The 19,925-nt window shown below is 31.5% G+C and overlaps 1 pseudogene; it reads right to left on the bottom strand.

The window, feature by feature from the left end:
- Positions 1–11,679: 11,679 nt before the first annotated feature.
- On the bottom strand, positions 11,680–11,901 carry LOC143577202 (small polypeptide DEVIL 4 pseudogene; annotated as a pseudogene).
- Positions 11,902–19,925: the final 8,024 nt, after the last annotated feature.

Here is a 19,925-nt window from a genome sequence, read left to right as displayed (position 1 = left end):
TAAATGACAGCAAACAAGAGCTTGAGGGGGACCAATACAATATTTTAAAGCCTGAACTTTCTAATAGAAGCCAAATGAGTTATGAGAGCACTTGATAAGTTCTCCCTTTTGCAAAAGGGTTATTAGAAAATGGGCCCTTGGTGTCCTATTAGCGTGTACATATGATCTCCTGATCTCTCTACATAGGGCCTCATTCTCCTTGTTAGGTCCAACTCACATGATCAACACCTGTCTTCCAAATTCAATGCCTATTATTGGCTTAGAGGTGTAAAAAAACCGGTTTGGGACCGGTTTTAGGTAAACTGAACCGAACAGGTTTTGGTTTAAAACTGGTTTCACCCAAACCAGTTCCCAAACCGACCCAAACCACTAGTTTCAGGACCGGTTCCCCTTAAGATCTACCAAACCGGTTTTAAAATCGAACCGGTTTGAGAAAAACCGGCTAAACCGGTTTATAAACCGGACTGAACCAACGTGACCAGGCCGGCCTATCTTGCTTCTAAACAGGTTTATAAACCGAACCGGTTTGAGTCAAACCGGCTTTGACCATCCGTTGACCAAACCGGTTCGATTTATAAACCGGTTTGATTTCGGTGTAAAACCGGTTTTGTACACCTCTATATTGGCTTAGACTTATGAACTAGTTGAAATATTGTTACCTGATCTATACTTGTTAGGTTTGAATCTTATTATTATAAAAATTCCCTTTTCATATAAGTTTTATCAATTTCTTTCCTAGGTGGATAAGTATTCTTATTAGGAAACTGATGCTTCCTTTTAAAACTAGTTTAAAAGTTCTTGTTATGCCACTTGACATAAACTTAAATACATGAGATCCTCTTATAAGGAGCTCATTTTCTAAATCTATATCACGCGACATTATAAGCATATAAATCTATATCTATATCACGTGAACATGGTTTAGTTCGGTTATTAGTCAAAGGGAAACTCTAGACTAGAGTTTGGATATTATTAATTGATAAATTTTGCTAGGTTAATTCGGTTATTGAAACAGGCGGTTCAATTAATACAATTAACCACCATTAATCAGCGGTTTTAGACTTTTACGCATTACTTGATTTAAACTCATTTCAGATAATAAATTCTCTTAAGATTTTCATTAAACAAAAAAATATATAAAAAAAAAACAGTAAGCATATTTATTCATAGCAGATAATGAGGGGCAAGTAACACATAATATATTTTCTATGTAAAATAATAATAAAAAAAAGTTTATTCTAATGATAGTTCGGTTCAGTTATTTAAGATATCTATACATAACTATAATCGGGTCATAAAGTCGTTTGTAAAAGAAATACCATCAACGAATCATTTAATTATTTTGGTTAGAGTTTTGTTATTCCGCTGATCTTAAAATGATTAATCCTCTAGTGACACTATTGGATATTAGGTTTATTATTGTTTTTTTATTTTGTGTTCATTTTTATTGTTTTGTCATGATTCATGACGCTAGTTCAATATTTATCTCTTCTAGTGAAATTTATGAACACTAGCTTTACCAACATTTAACTAAATTTAATAATTTAACACCTGTTGTACATCCAAGTTGATGTGGTCCACAATTTGGTTTCCGTGAGAATCCTACGATTTGGCTGACACAAATATTTGTGAATCTTTGGTCACTAAGTTACCTGTTTAGTATACATATTTGAAAAAAATTATATGTAGGTGAAGAATGTTAACATGTTTTTTATTTAAAGATGAAGTTTATTAATCACAATATCACATTTATTGTTGATAATATGGTTTTGATATGTTTTTACTTTGTATAACTTTAATTGGAATTAACTTAAAGAAAAGATTAACTTTTCAGTTTTCACCGTACATTAAGAATTATCTTAAGTTTAGATATAAAACAGTATAGATTAAATAATAGACATTAGTATGAAAGGAGTGGTGCGGGATCAATGAGTGTAGACACCGCTGGTTACCGGTGGCTTCATCATCCTAGCACCTTTGATACGGATGCCAATTTTAACCTTGTCGGCTTGTTCAACCCGAGCTCCCGAACATCAATTTCATCTTTGACCAAGATTCGTCACACTGCACATGTCAACAGAAAATTCCTTCATCATTGCTACATAGCAGACCGTTAAGCTTGAGGTAGTGGCCGGTTCGCCATGCACCATTTTTTTTCTTCATAGTTTTCATTTTTAATCCTGAACTTATACATTGGCATTATTACTCTTAGACCACCCCTCAACTTCTAAAAGCGACATTTTAACACGGAAATTTTCAAGATGTTACAGATTCTATAAACCAAACGGACACATAGTTTCAATAATCCAACGCTTTCTTGCGAAAATGTGTTTATTTCATAGAAAGTCTTCACCACTAAGTCACTAACAAAAGTATATATTAAGAACAAAAACTCAAAACAACAAAATTATGCGTAGGAACACTGAAACCCATTCTCCCGGACCCAAAAGTTCTCATTAAAACGCCTAGAATACATCTCTTAATACATTCAAAATCAAACAACAATCAAACTCAATTCTTAATTGAACTTCATACTAAGGCCATATCATGTTATGGCAGTGTGAAAAGGGCGCGCTAGCCTATGCCACCATGCCAAACGTTTCATTCCACATCACCTCACATTAACACATCTGTGTAGATATGAAATGTGAAATCCCCACTCTCTACGACACTGTGTGCCACCTACATGACGAACTAACATCTCACATTTCACACCGTCACACATATCCTAAAAACCCAAACTCTTGAATCCTTAACTTAAATGCACACATCTATAACTAAAACCTTAAATATACTAAACTAGTAACCCTAAATTCATGGGAGTGTTAAAATACCATGAAATGCATGGCTGTATATACTTGAATAAACTGTTACCCTTCAAACTACACAATATCATGTAAAGAAGCATACTATATATAGAAATATATCTAACTCTTAATAATTATTATCATTGTATGTGTGGGACACTAAAACTTTCCTTGCAATGTATCGAACTTTTCATGTACTTGTCATTGGATGTATTTCATAACCTTACATGTTGGCTGTGTCATCATAAATCGGTGTCAATGTGTCATGCCAGCTATTTATCATTATCAAAAGTCAGATACACAACATACCAAGAATCAAAAGTTATTGCATTATAAGAATATATATAAGGTAAACTTAAAGCAATACATGTAATAACAATTGATGTAATAGGGTTAAATATAACCATAAACTCTCCTCCAGTGTGAATGTTCTTCATTAATGGTGTTGACTATTATTTGTTAGTTAGTTCAAGTTGGTTAGTTAGTTATCATTACTATATATAAAGTTAGGTCTTGTAATCTTTAAAGTGTAATTAATTTTCAATAAGAAACTTCTTAAAACCACAAATCTCACTACTTTTGATTAACATACACCTAAAATCTTATCTACATTTTTAGTTATGAATATCATTCAAACGATTATAATAAAGTAATAGTTAAACGGGCAACAAGCTTAAATGTCGCAACCCCCTTTTGAATACCAACATTAATCCTACTAAAAACAAACTTCGGGTCTTAAGAGATGATAAATTATTATGCATGGCCCGCTTAACTGTAACACCCCGGCTTTAATCGGAATACGCCCGGGTGCAATGTACAGATCACTCATAAGCTCGTAACACTGTTAATAGTGACAATATATTTATTTTATTCCATAATTTCGCAAGTACACAAGTAGTTTGATAATGAGACAAACAACCTTACATCTAACAGAAACAAATATTATTCATTGAAATAATCCTAAGGTATAACTAGTTTTCTTGTCCTGACACTTCATCGTATCAACCTGCAGCATGTTTAAAATAATATATTTTATCAACAACACATGTTGGTGAGTTTTCATAAGTTTTTGCGTATATAAATATATATAAAATGCGCGATTCAATGATCGTCATGTAATAAATATTCAAACATAATGTAAATGAAATCAAATAGTGTCGTCATCCCGTTCATTCAGCCGAAACCGTAGAAGTTGGGGAAATGAGAACCACTTTACGTAAACAACCGAAGTCGTAACGTTAGACGGCGCGGGTACGTCCCGTCGGACCCTCCCACTATGTGTATGCGTTTGCGTAACTTCCACTATAAAAACAGTAAACACCTTGCACATAATTCACGTATAATCACAAACAATATGCAGGAATAATATTAACATGTACGATAAATGTGAATCGGTTTGTAAACAAGCGCATAACTAACAAAATAAAACTTGTGACATGCTACACCCCAAAAATATTAAAAGCGTTAAAAAGGGGTTATGAAAAACTCACATGTTAAATAAGCAAGAATGCGTAAATAAGCGACGGTGTCTTTAAGCGAGTGAACCGACAAGGCTCGGTTCAATAAGCGACCCTAGATAAATAGATAACTATGATCAAAATAAGGTTAAGGAAAGATAAGAAATGGATGGACGACATGTTCGGTTTATAGTTCTTAAACGAAAAGTTTGTTAAAAATATATTTTTGTTCTATTTTTATAAGTTAAATCGTATAGATTAGTTATTTGATTTTTAATCAATTTATTTTAGTTTTAGGAAAAAAAATAAAAATAAAGGTTATAATAATTATTAGTTAATTTAAATGGTTTCGGTTCGTTTCCGAACCGAATATTATTTAATAAAACAAGTTTAACGAATGGTTCATGTTTTTGGTTGGACATGAACTCGGTTTGATTCGGGTTTATATCTAACATGCTTGAAATGATAAGATGACGTGATATTTGGAAAATTTTAGTCTTGTTTGTTAGTTTTGCAAAAATTAGTTTTTAACATAAAACTTATTTTTAACCGAACATTAACGTGCGAATGAGCAATAGTGAAAAAACAACCATGGTTGTTAATTTAGAGTGACAACATGATGATGATCACATGATATGTTGTACATAAATAGCACGATAATTACCCAATGATGGAATATCAAAAAAGAAAGAACTTGAAGCTTTGATTTTAGCGTCAATTGAAAAGTAAGAATACAATTGAGAGTGTAAAGTGTTGTGATAAATAATTTGTAGAAATTTGAGAGGCTTTATATAGGCTTTAAATCATTAATAACAAGGTTGAAGTGATTAATTGCATAAGCTAGTCTTAAGCAATAGTAATCACCAAATTAATGAGCTTTGACCCAATTTGGTGAATGGGGAAGTTAATTATCAACAAAAAAATAGTCTAGGTTCATCCAAGACTTGGAAAAACGAGTCAAAGAGCGGTCATCTAGAAAGGATGAGAAGATGGCGGTTGACCCGTCTTGAAAAATACCAATAATTATAAACAATTAAATAACACAATCAAATACAAAATAAATGCAGAGATTTTATTAATAATTGATGATCCGAAGAGTATCAAAATTTTAAAATGGGTGGGTTTTCGGGTTTTTAAAAATGACGAATGTCACATTAACCCTATTAGAAACTCCACAACCTTCGGACTAGGAAACCAAATGTATCAAAAGAAAAAAGGATAAACACGTGTTGATTTCTAAACATGTTTTGCTCGTGCTTAGAAACTTTGCTTGTTTTCGCATTCAACGCATCCTGGCCCACAACAAACTCATTGTCCCTAAGCCTAGGGGTGTTCAAAAAAAATCTGAATCCGTTCCGAAAATATGAATTGGAATTATCCTAAATTTTGGATATTCAAATTTTCGTATTCAAATTTGTGTAGTGATTTTGAAAATTTTTGGATACTTTGGATCCAAAATATTTTTTTAATTATTAAATAATAAATATTATTATAAATTTCAAATAATTTTTTGATATTTTGGATAATTTTTCTGGTATTTTGGATAATTTTTGGGTATTTCGGATAATTTTCGGATACTTCAAATAATTTATTGGATATTTCGGATAATTTTTCATATATCCAAAACCGGTTCACTATTCGAAAGTCCGGATATCCGACTTTGAATATCCCTGCCTAAGCCTAACAATAGGAATGTAGGATACACTCGTGTAAAGTCTACACAAGTGTTTTCATCCCGCCCACCCAAGCACAAGAATATCAGCTAGCCGAAAGGGAGTCCAATTTGAATGAGTTTATGAAAATTAAAACTAGTTGAACAAGATTTAATTAATGTATGTTTGATGAATGATATGAACCATGGATATAGAGAGAAAGAGAGGCAAGGGTAATGAATGTGAGGTGGACATGCGGTAAATAGATGGTGATGGATGATTAGAAAAGAATCAAAGTGGTGGGGTTGGCCACACGTGAACAAGGATAAGCCTGCTGCTCATTTTGACCGATCCATCACTTACCCGATTTACTTGCCCGACAACTTTCATTTTCCTTTCAATTTTCAGCTTCCCTTCTGCCTTACACACCTCTTGTTTGTCTATTCAATGGCTCTTAATCTTTAATAAAGTTGAAGATTAAACATGTGTGTGTGTGTATGAAGACTTATATATAAATAAAGTTATAATATACATCAAGTGACCTATCATTAGTAAGTTGATCAAATGGAGAACTAGATTTTGAAATCACTACTTGTCGGCCATTTAGGGATTGAACCCATCAAAACTTTAGCATAATTAGTTTATAAGTTTGGACTCTTAGGCTTGAGAAGACATTTTAGAGTATATTCTCACACATGTCGTTGTCTTTAAATTTATAAAGAGTGGTGTAGTACTAAAACAATTTAGTGGTAAGCGTTTGAATCCTTTTAGTTGAGGTGCTAGGTTTAAAACCGGCTAGTGTCCACTGGTTTTCTTACTTTAACTCTCGTAAAGGCCACATGTCTAGCGCAAGCTGTGTTAGCGAGGTTTTGACAGAACTGTAAGTTTTTCTTGTACTGAATTCTCACAGTTAATAGCATATTTATCATCATACAACTTTGTGGGTTGAGTTGGTAATCACGTGTGTAGGAAGATCCAGCTTTGGAAGACTGGGAGGCAATATTTTTTTATGTGGTGTATTTGATCGGGCATTCAAGTTACACCGATTTTTAGTGATTTTCCTCATTTTTATATATAAGACGGAACTATAATCTCACCCAACAAGGTAATCAACAAACCTATATTTGATCAAAGGGACTTTGATCTGGTGATATTACAATGTGTAAGCGTAAAATGGTCTCTCTCAATGAGATTGAGGGATCGAGTCTCATGGTGGACAGTAGTGACTATGATTAAAGAGTATTTGCTGACGGTTAAAAAACACATATTTGAACCAATAACAAGTGAAAACCCAAACATAATGTGACGATGGAGCTTGAGTAAAACGTGTGAGGTAAACATTAAAGCTTCAATCGGTTAGAAAAACTTTCTCAAAGCCTTCAGCAACTAAAACAAACAAATTATCGTCTTAATATCACTAACTATACAACTCATGGCTGAAAAAAGTCATGTTTTCTTTGTGGTTGCGTCTGCTTGTGAATAGAATCTTTAACATAATATAACGTGACAAGATATTAAGTGGGCGACCATGATGGGTTAACTCACAAGGGCCAAAGACAAGGACAACAAAAACGACGACTTTGTGGTCGCCAAACTATGATACCTATTGGAGCAAAATATGATTATATACAAATATAGATGAAATGAACGAATATAAACATAGCTTGTTCATATATGTTTATTTAACTTTAACCGAACAAATAAACAAACATGAATGTTTAAGTGAGCATATTTTGATGCATTCATGTTTTTGTTCGTTTATGCTCGCTCATTTACCTTCTAAACGAACATACATGCACAGACATGTGAATTTAAATGAATGGACATTAACGAATGTGAATAAATTAAAAAAATGAGTATGTTCTTGTTCTTTCGTTCGATTATGTAGTCTACACCCAACAATTGGTTCTAAAACTTGATTTAGGTATGAGAAAACAACTCAAGTTAGATCCATGAAAAAACACTAATATACATTATTGATCTGATATAATTGTTTTGATATGTTTTATTTTATTTTATTTTCACTCATTATTGTATTTGTTTAAATTATTATTATGATTACTTCGTTATTGGGCTCGCTTAAGTAATTTATTTATTAGGGTTTGTACAATGTCTCGTTGATATTAAAGACTCGTGTGTGACATATGATATTTTAGATAGGTTGATCAATACCCAACAGACAATGTTTGAAAAGATTGTATTGGTTCATGATCGAGAAACTAGACATCCGGATGAGGCCTGTCATTCCGCTTTGGATATTACAAGGCGTATGGTTCAACCAACCTATGATAACTTTATTTCAGTCATGAGAAGTTTTTCTTCATTACTTCATTGAACTAGGGCGGATACGTGAAACACTCTAAACTTATTATCTGTGAGAGTGCAACTCATGTTACGTCATAGTTGCATGTATCAATGAGCCCTCGTGGAGAAGAGTGGTTGAACGCCCAATTTAGTTTAGGATCGAGTCTTCTTGGTCTTAAATTATTAAAAAATCAAGGTGTCTCTATATTACGATGTTTATTACTTAAAAACTACAATATATTCAAAATAAATAATAATAATAATAATTAATCATGCCATTTATAAATAGTGCCTTCGTTTAGCCCTTATGAATGTTACATGAGGCAATTCGGACACTATTTGAATCACCGTATCAAACATTTTTAATAAGCACATCATGTTTGGATTGTCATCTTAAAATATCAATTTAAATAAGTCGTATTTAAGTTGTCTAGTATAACCCGCTTAATTAAACAAATTGAATTATCAATCTACTTAAAATTAGAATATATTTTTTGTTGTGCTATTGTAATGTCAATCTGCCAACTCATTTATCCCATTTATAGCACCGCATGTTTTCACTTTGTACGATTGTAAACATTTACAAGTTATGGGGGTGACGTCTTTAACACAGATAAAAATAGAGGTCATGTTTCGGCTACTCAACACAATTACTACCGAGGAAATGTGTTATCGACTAAATCATTTGGAGAGAGTATAGATTTGGGACCTGGGCATCCCTTAGCTATGCACTGTATAAAACCAAGGAAAACAATATTTGAGATATATCATCTCCATTTAACTTTGAGTTCTTACAATCATTATATATCTAGAATACATATATACTAATAACACATCAATTTCCATTCAAACAAATCTTAAATATATATAAACGAAACATCCCTACATTCTTTAAAGTCACTGGATTGATTTATTTATAAATGAAGAATTCTCATACATTTGACCCGAATTCACGAGTATGGGTTCACCAAACCCAGATAACCCTTAAACGGGTTATAACATCTCATTATATTAAAAATTAATCTCATCATTGATACGAAAATCTTATAAAATAGAGATATATTTAAAAAAAAGATATTATTTATAATTAATAGACAATTTTATAATAAAATAATAAGCGGGTCACGGGCCTCACAAAACTCAGGTAGCTTTCAAGCGGGTTATAAGATCTCATTTATTTGTAAAACCCTTTCATCATCAAACTCTAAGTATATTATTAACTTTCTTATAATAAATAAAATTAAAATCCAGAAAATATATAAATATTAGAAACGAAAAATGAAAACATCCTCGTAATACGGGGGATAAAACCTTGTAAATGAAATAATTCATGCCTAATTTTGGTTCGATGTATAAAATCAACTATATTGAATTCATATCTCAAATACACGATAACAAATTTGTTAAATTAGCGTATCATATAAACATTCATCTTATGTTATTATTAAACAAGAAAATGAAAAATAATAAATAAACAAGAATTTGCATTTGCATGCCGTACATATTTTGAAAAACCTAAAATAAAAACTTTATTTTGTGGTCTAGCATATTTTACGGAAAATTTAGATTCTACAATTTTTTTAGAAGCTATACTACTTTTTTTAAAAAAAAATTATATGAAACTTTAATATTTAATTAAATAGCCTTCTCATAGTAGTGATTTTAAGCACTCTTTTTTTTTTCTTTGTTACAATTAAAATTTAGTTTCCTTTTAATCAACAAAAAAATATATTGTTTTTTAATGTACCTCGGTTTGATTAAACCTACAGCATGAATCATATAAAAACATTTGTTTCTTTATCTCATGATTAATCCAATTTAATTTATGTAACTAAATACTAACCAACTATTGTTATTCAACCAATTAAAATATATAAATATTAAAACATACTGGAAACAATTGAACAAATTAACATGATGTTGGGATCCAAACAAAAGTGACACTATTTATATCTACGTGGCACACGTGGTATGCTGGTTGGATAACAATAATGCATTGCTCCCACAACTTCCATTCTCAAAATATCTCATTAGGGTATTGTTATATGCATCATGTTTCTTCATTAGTAGCATAACATAAAGTCTTCACTTTATAATTGTGCTATAAATCTTAATATTTTAAGTTAAGGTTATTAATTAATTATGCAAGAGGTGATATTCTTATTTATGGGAAGTTGAGATAGATATTTGAATATCATGTTTCTTCATGTCTTGTTCGAGTCTAATCCACTAAATTTTGCGCCACGTGCTACTTCACGTGTTTGAGATGAATTTTAGGTTTGTGTAGGGTCTGGCTTTTCAACCCATATTTTTTTTAAATAAGTGTAATGTTATAAGTATAGTAAGCGGGCACCAGCTAAATGCATTGTTCCGGTATGATATAAGAGCAATGATTACAAGTCAAGTTGGGGTTCCACGTGAAGGTGTTCGATGTTGTTGTTATCATTTCGACTAACACTTATTGAGTTAATATATCATTGCGTGACACCCATGGGGATGTTATCTTCTTGACTAACACACATTAGGTAATATGTCATTGTATGACCCCAATGGGGACTCGCAACAATAGTAACTAAATTAATGTTTTATACAGTGTGGGAAACTATGGTGATTGTTAAAAATCAGATTGTTTTGGTTTCATTATCTTACTATATTTTTCCATTCTCATATGTTTTCATATTTATATCATTCCATGAATTTCATGTTAATTTCAAGCTAAAGTAGCCCGATTAAATGGTGTATTGAAAAAGACAAGGTAGCAATTAGAAAACACTTTGACTTAGAGAAAGTTAATCAAATGGTTTACTTCAAGTAATTCTAATGATATCTACATCAAGGCTTGGATTCTAAAGTCAAGAGTTGTTCAGGAAGACCAAAACGCAAAGACTCGTTAGGATCTAAAGTTGAATTGGACCTAGAATGGGCGCGCCAGTCCACCATCTAGGGATTAGGATTTATGTATTGTTAACTTGGACGAGCCGGTTTAATCTTAACCAATTTACTAAATTGATTGAATATCGTTTTTGAGCCATTTGATTTCTTTTAGGGGATAGGTTGAAGAGGTAGGTATAGTTAAATTATAGATTAATATAAGTTAAATAGTGACAATAGATTCATGGAATGAAAATGGAGGTACAGATATAATTGCAAGCACGTGTTTAATTTCTTGGTTATTGTAATTTACTTCATTAAGTAAACCATAGTTATGCATTTTACATCTGAATTTTCAAAAAATTACCAAAAAATATTATTCTTATGAAGTATAGTGTTCTTTTTTTTTTCATAAAAAATAAATAAATTGATAGCTTATGATGAATAATTGAGTACAAAACTTCAAGATATGAATAGTTGTTTTGATTTGAAATAATAGATTTAAAATTTATGAATTTAAAGTGACACACTAAGTAGAGATTAGAGAAGAGGTAGCAATCTAATATACATTGAAGCCCATTGGAGACAATTATGGATGGTTACAAAATTGTGAAGCTTTTGAGTTGTATCTATTTACACACTATTTCAAGAACAAATCTAAAGAAGATCTAGCGAAGGAATGAATTAATCATGATAACAAAGAAGCATCACCACACATCTCCTAATGATGTAAATCCTTGCCTTTTGCTCTTTAAGGATTCCGCCAAGTCTACTTGACACCCTTTTCTTGTTGCTTCCCATCATCTTCATTTCAATGACAGAAAACCGGATTCTTTTCAAAAGAAAGTTTGAAACTGCTAACGGATATCAAATGTTGAGATATGAAAACCAAACTTGTTGACCGCCTTTTATGAGAAGAAAGATGTGTTTTTAATGATTTTTTTGAGAGGGTTAGTGAGTTTTCTTGAAGTGAAATTGTTGTTGTTTAGATGAATATTTGAATACTATGGCAATGAATTGTAGATGGGTTCTTTATATAGATGATATATTTAAGCATGATGTCTTTGAGGGGGGGCTTGGGTGGGGTGGGTAGGGTACATGGCTTATTAGACATTTCTTTTGTGGGGTTCACTTCCAAGTTGGGTATCAAGAAAAACAAAAAACTATAAATTTTAAACTCACCATTAACTCTTTAAGTGATGTTATTTCCAAATGATTAGTTGTGATTAGACTAAATATATTGCCTATGAACTTTTCAAAAAGTTATAAGATAATATAAAATAATGTTAGGTTTATTAAAAAGAAAGTGTGTTTGATTTAAGAATAGATAGCATGTATATAAGTATTGGTAACATAAGGTATACATGTCATGTTCATTTGATAGTAGATGTTGGGATCAACCACAAACATGTTGGGTCAAGCATTACCTCAATGAGGTAGCATCCACATATAATTTGTGAGCCTTCATCTTCAACTTGTGCATCCTGAGGTTATTATTTGTTTTATGGTCTTCTTCAAGTATTTATACATCTCATTGATTTTCTTCCTTTTAATTTTTCAAGTTCACTAAAATAATATTTACAAAGCCTAAACTTTATATTTATTTATTTTAAATATATAAAAAATTCATATCTAAAAAAGGAAATAAATTCTTATGCTCAAATGATAAAAAAATTGTTTGGTACTTTTAATAGTCACACATTAATTTGTTTTGATGAAATGAAGCTTGGGGCTTAATCTATACTAAACATTTTTATTTATTTATTTTTCTCATCAATCTATAATTTTCCATCACAATATCATTGCTATTCATTGCAAGATGTTTTGTATTATTGAACATTTAGTTAATGCTTCTAAATATGTGGCATTCATATTGTTGGATGGGTCCCATCCTATTAATTTTCACAAATATATTGGTAGCAAATTAAATGTGACTACTATTTAACATTTTGATACAATTACATATAGTTCAAAGGGTTCGAGCTAAACAAATATATTGATAAGGCTCAATTCGGCTCGATGAGTATAGACTAAGTTCAAGCTTGACTTGATGGTTCAAAGAATCAATCATGCATGCTCGAGCTCGAATTGAGAGGCATTTATGATACGCTTGAGGTTAGCTGGTAAAAACTTCAATATTTCTAGCAAAATATTTAAATTAGGGGTGAGCAATTTAACCGCCATAACTATTAAACCGAACCATAACCGACATAACCAAACCGATTTTAACCGATAACCGACATAACCAGTAGGTCGGTTAATGAATTTTTAAAAGCCATCAAATACGGGTCAATTTTGGTTAAAGATAATTCCAAGACCACCATAACCGAACCGACACATTTATTTAACTAACAATATGTTTGGGATTAACTTCTACCAAACATATTGTTGGATTATATCATTTTAAAGTTTTTGGTTTAACATTTATTATCAACTTTTAGGTTGAATTTTATTGTTCGATTATATAATATCATTCTTTTTTGAATATTTGTTATTAATATTATGGATTATATACTCTGTAAGATCATGTTATGCCGTTTCTTGTAATAATTGGTACCAAACTTTTAGGCCAATTACATTGTTTTGGGTACGGTTAACAGGCCCATAACTGGCTCACTATAACCTACAAAATCGATTAACCAAAACCGCCATAACGGGTCAGTTATGGTTATGGTTATCCATTAACCGACATATCGGTTATGGTTATGGGTTTGGCTCAAAACCGCTCCAAACCGACCCATGCACACCCCTAATTTAAATCATCATACTTATTTCAAATATATGTGAACGTTATAATCGACTTACACACTAGAAAAACATATAAATGTTAGTTTTTGATAATTTTGATGATGGCAATTTGTTAAACAATCTTATTGCTACTAATTTGCTTAATGGTCGATGGTCGAGAATTCAGCCGTCTAAAGAAAAGACCGACCTGTCATGCTAAGACTTGCTTATTATCCAAAGAAAATACTGTTGAATTTTCGGGGGAAAAAAATACTCGTTATGTTTCTTCGTGACATCGGTGTTATGAAGAAAAGTATTTTGAACTCGTTTTTATAGCTAAACCAAACTATAAAAGCTCATCATGTTAATCGACAAGGGCCGAAAAAAGCAACTGGGCCTGAATTTTCTTTATTTGAACCCAAAGCCCATTTGGCACATGATATTATTGATCGACCCACAAGCTTAACAAGAAGCCCAATTCTGTAGAAAGTTGAATTACATTGTTCAGAGGTGAAAAAAAAAAACCTGAACCCGGAACCGGACCCAAAAAAAGTACTCTGAACCAGTTTTTTTTATACCCGGGTTTTTAATACTCGAACCCGTACCCGACACAACCCGTAGGGTACGAATAGGGTATGCATTTTAGTACCAACACTCGTACCCGGAACCGGGCCCGATTTATACCGGGTAATACCCGAAAACCGGAACCGGAACCAGATACCCGACCTATACCCGAAATTACCCAAAAAATAGCTGAAAAATACCCGGAAATACCCCTAAAATTTGTAACCCCGTAAAAAAATCCAATCTATACCGGAAAAACCCAAAAATAGGGTTTTTTCAATGCCCAGAAATAGGGGATTCAAATACCCGGGTTTAGAATACCCGATTCTATACCTGACCCGAACCCGATGCATAGGGTATGGTTTTTAGAGACAATACCCGGACCCGAACCCGACCCGGGTATTACAAATACCCAATTTTCCAATACCCAGTCATACACGAACCCGGTTCCATACCCGAACCCGGGTATTTAGTAAACCCGATTTGTGCACCTCTAACATTGTTTGCTATTAAAGATTCATAACAAAAAATACTCTCGTTATATATGGTTCAATTTAGCTATTAGCTTAAACCAAATTTGAAGCCATTTGTTAATCTTTTCTTATTAATCAATTGGTTTTTGGTTGGTTGGATTGGTTTATTAGGTTAGTTTGTCGATTTTTAGTTCGGTTAATTTCAGTTAATAATCATAACCAAACTTGGGCTAAAATTTTTCTTTGAAATACATGAAGTTGAGGTATAATTACATGAAATGGAGGTATAAAACATGAAATACATGAAATGAATGCATAAAAGGCTGAAAATATATGAAAATATGTATTGACTCATTCGGTTAATTGCAGTTAACTGAGGGTACAAAAAGTTACTGATAACCAATTTTCGATTAAATCGGATTTAGGTTAATAGGCTTTCTGTCAACAGGTTTTTGGTTTGGTTTGGGTTAACTTCTGGTTAATGCTCACCCGTACTCTCGTGTGCTATAAAGAAGGATATATAAGGATCCCAATTTTGTGTTAATATGGTGTGTGCAAATCAATATGGTTGGAAATTCAATTTACCTAAAACTAATTTGAAGATTCATTTTATTGCTTGCTACACAAAACTTAATTACTTTCAAATTTAGTTACATGTTATTGAATATATGTAATTCAAATTTATCAAGAAAGTATTGAATAAACAGATCTGGTTAGATGGCCCAAAAACTCATGGGCTTGTAAGGCCCATCCGAAAACCTTTTGTCCGTTAAATTATAACAACTTACAATTAATCTATAAGGTTTTGCTAAATTTGTTAAAAGGTTTATAAAAATGTACTCTTCATTGACAAATACTTTTTTTTAATGGCCAGCGAATCCTCCAAATGGGCTACAGGCTAAATTCACCATATCGAGATATGCTTGTCTTTCAATCCTAGGAAAATCCTCACTTAAGGCCAACGCCCGTGAACACTAGCCTGAAAGCACGACAGTGCGGTGAAATAAAACCTGTTCAATTGGATCCAACTAGCGAACGCCACCTACTCGTCTAGTCTCCAATCATCACTCTGGTGTCGCTGAAACTAAATGCTAAGGGTTAAGAATCAAACTTGTGTCACATGTACATGTGTGGGGCTAATACCCGTCAATAGTGTTTTGAAATAGTTTGATTCACTTTTCTTTTCTAGTATGCTCAATTATACATGTTTCTAATCTAAAAATAAACATGTGTCGAGTTAACGATTTGGTTATCAAGTATAACATATAACGATCCTGGTCATTGAGGTAATATGTAATTGCGTTATTATGTTGACTCCGGCTAAATCACCAAGGTTAGCACTTCAATTCACCTTGAATTAATATGAGAATTAATTTATTTGCTTCCTACACAAAATTCACTTATCTTATTTTACACAAAATACATGTAATTCATCACATATGTATTTATAATGACAGAATATAATTATGTATTATGTCGGCCAAGTATCTTGTAAGCATTTTGAGAGAGAATTCCGAGTCTTTAAAATTTTCAACATTTAATCTAAGCCATTCAGACTGTTGAAAAAGCTTTTAGAGTCAGCACTTTATAGATGTTGCACGCTCTCTCTCCTACACTACCGTAGTTATAGAAGGTTTTGCTTGATGAAATTATTCTTTCGTTTTCATTCTCTAAATCGATGATTGCCTGTTTTTGTTCGCACTTCGCACCCCTTAGAAAAAAAAATCAGAGTTTCATTCCAAATTGTAGATTGTTAGGTAATGTAATCAATATCAAATTCATTTTTCCCTTTATGTCTTAGCGTTGAAATCAATGTTGTTGAGACAGGACCGGACTGACCGGTCGAACCGATCCGACCGGGATTTGGTCTATTGACCGGTCCGGTTCTATGTAGTTCCCTCAGTTCCCAATTAACCGGCAGGTCCGACCGGAAACCCGGACCCGTTGAACTGGTTTTACTATAAAAAATATTATTTTTTTATTTGAAAATTTATATTTTCAGCCTTAACCGTCATTTTTTTTATGAAAGTTGCTCGGCCGATCGGACCGGTTTGATTGTGTGAACTGGTTACTCATCCGATTCGCTGTCTAATCCAATTATGAAAACATTGGTTGAAACACGCTAGTCAGTGTATGGATTGACCTGTAATGGGTTGTTTGATTCCACAAATTTTAATGAAATTGACATAAAATGGATTTTTTGATTCAACAAATTTTAGTGAAGTTGACATAATGGATTGTTTAATTCCACAATTTTTAGTGAAATTAACATATAAATATATAATGGGTTGTTTGATTCCACAAATTTTAGTGAACTTCTCGACTTATATACTTATATGGTGATCCAATGATATAAATGATAATTTTGCTACACAAAGTAACTAATAGATTTGTGTTTTGAATTTATGTTTTATTTTATGGCTTTTTATGCTTAATTTAAGCAAAACCAAAGGAATAAAAGTAAAAAAGAAGAAAGAAAACCCTTACTTTTTACCGCATATCAAATGGTTCCATATGCAAAACAAACCACTCAGTAAATAAATGTTCATTACGAAATCAATGACGATACAAATAGCCTTCCATATAAACAACCTATGTGGTTGGTATATAACGTATCCTAAGGTAAAAACATCAAAATAACCTACGTGGTTTTAAAAGGGTGTGCCAGTTAAAGCTCCATTACCTACGTAACAGTAGGGGTGCAAACGAGTTGAACTGCTCGCGAGTTACTTGAGATCGGCTTGTTAAAAAGCTCGATCAAGCCAAGTTTAATCGAGCCCGAGCATGAGCCTGAAAATAAGCTCGTTTAATAAACGAGCATGAGTCCGAACTTCACTTATCGCAGCTCGCGAGCCTAAACAATCATGTCATTTATATATATATATATATATGATTAGGTTCATTTCAGAAGTGTTTCTTATTGCGAGAAGTGCGAGAAGAAATTATAACCAATCACGTAATTTCTTTTTTATATTTTGATTATTTATATGCAAGGGTATATTAGTGAAACATAAAGTATTTTATTTTGTAACTCATACTCATTAATGGTTTAATAATTAATGATAAATTACTAGCAAATGGTAAGTTACAAACTATTATTATTATTTTTTATTTCATATAAAATTTGAACAATTGTAATCTATTTGATCTAAAATAATTTTGTTCTGTAAATGACTAATTAATGTTATTATTATTTTATAAGTAATGTAGATGTAGATACGTAATGTGTTGTAAGCGCACTTTAAAATGTTGTGTAGTTATATTTAGTGTAATGTAGACATATCTAATATAGTGTATACACACTTTTAATGTTGTGTAGTAATAATTAATGTAGCGTTGACATATCAAATGTAGCGCCGACATATCTAATGTAGTTTAGACAAAACTAATTTTGTGTAGGCAAACTAATATCCTACACATTAAGCAACACATCTTACACGTCATACAACATATCCTACACATAAACCTATTTACATCTTTTTTACAGTTTATCAACAAACAAATCTACATCTTTTTTAATTTTATTTTTAATTTCAAAATTTTTATATAAATTAAACATACACACTTCAAAATACCACCTACACAATACATAAATGAACCAACACATGATAAAAATATTACACATACACAATTCAAAGTATCACCTACACAGTACATATATGAACCTACACATTACTTAAATGAACCTACACGTGATAAAAGATATACATACATAATTCAAAAAATCACATATACAGTACATATATGAACCTCTAAAGTACATAAATGAGCCTACACCTGATAAAAATTAGAACTACACTATTTAAAATACCACCTACATAGAAGATATATGAACTAACATATTACATAAATGAACCTACATGATAAAAATTACACTTACACAATTCAAAATACCACAAATATAATAAATGTATGAACCTACACACGAAAAAAATACACATACACAATTTGAAATACCACATACACTAACAAAATAAATAATTTAACTTTTAACATAATCATTTTTAATTTATGAATTTAATTAGTAAATTAATTAACTGTGCCTAATTAATTCCTAAATAATGTAACTTTAACATATTGTTGGTCAACGTTTTTTTATGAACATTGAAGAACGTGTTAACTTGTATAAACTAGAAAACGTATGGTGAAACCCACAAATTTATTTGGTAATAAAAAGTTTTGGTAATATAGATTATATGATTTTTTTTGTAGGTTGTGATAACTTCTTGCAAGCTTAAATTATTAAAATATTTTATTTAAGGGATGATGTAGTTAAAATTTAGGAATGTAATAATGAAATGTAATAATGAAATGTGGCTTCTACAAAGCAAAATACCAACATACCCTTTTTGTTTGAAACTCCATTAATTTCCATTAAGATGTTGAAACTCATAATTACACTATTACCATTTTGATTGTAGACCATAGATCAATCATCATCAATGGTTATGATTAACTTCTCGCACTTTTCGCTATTAAATCACTTATCGCAAGATCCATCCCATATATATATATATATATAGGCTAAGTATAAAATAAAAACCCAATTGAGTTGTGAAAACTCTAGAAACCCATTATCAACCACATGTTTTTAATTAATGTTTAAATCTTGTGGTCCACAATTAAAGTAAATAAAAAATGTAAATATAAATATAATTTTTTCTCTCTCCTGAAAACATATATAAAAATTAGTAAAAAAATGTTAAAAAATAGCAAAACATTTTTTTTATGTTTCGATGTTTTGTATTAAATGTTACAACATGTATATTACACACACACACACACACACACATAGGGTAAGGTTAAAATGAATACCCACTTGAGTTGTGAAAACCCGTGAAAACCCTATGTAGCATCGTTTTTTTTTTGTTACATGTAATATATGTTGTAACATTTAATACAAAACATCGAAACATAAAAAAAAAAATGTTTTGCTATTTTTTAACATTTTTTTACTAATTTTTATATATGTTTTCAGAAGAGAGAAAACGTTATATTTATATTTACATTTTTTATTCATTTTAATCGTGGACCACAAGATTTAAACATTAATTAAAAACATGTGGTTGA

This window comes from Bidens hawaiensis, unplaced genomic scaffold, assembly GCF_021521415.1.
Source record: "Bidens hawaiensis isolate Kalapana, Puna unplaced genomic scaffold, B.hawaiensis_p1.1 tig00028489_1, whole genome shotgun sequence".
Taxonomy (NCBI): Eukaryota; Viridiplantae; Streptophyta; class Magnoliopsida; order Asterales; family Asteraceae; genus Bidens; species Bidens hawaiensis.
The sequence above is the reverse complement of the archived record's forward strand: the minus strand, read 5'-3'. Positions and strand labels throughout refer to the sequence as shown.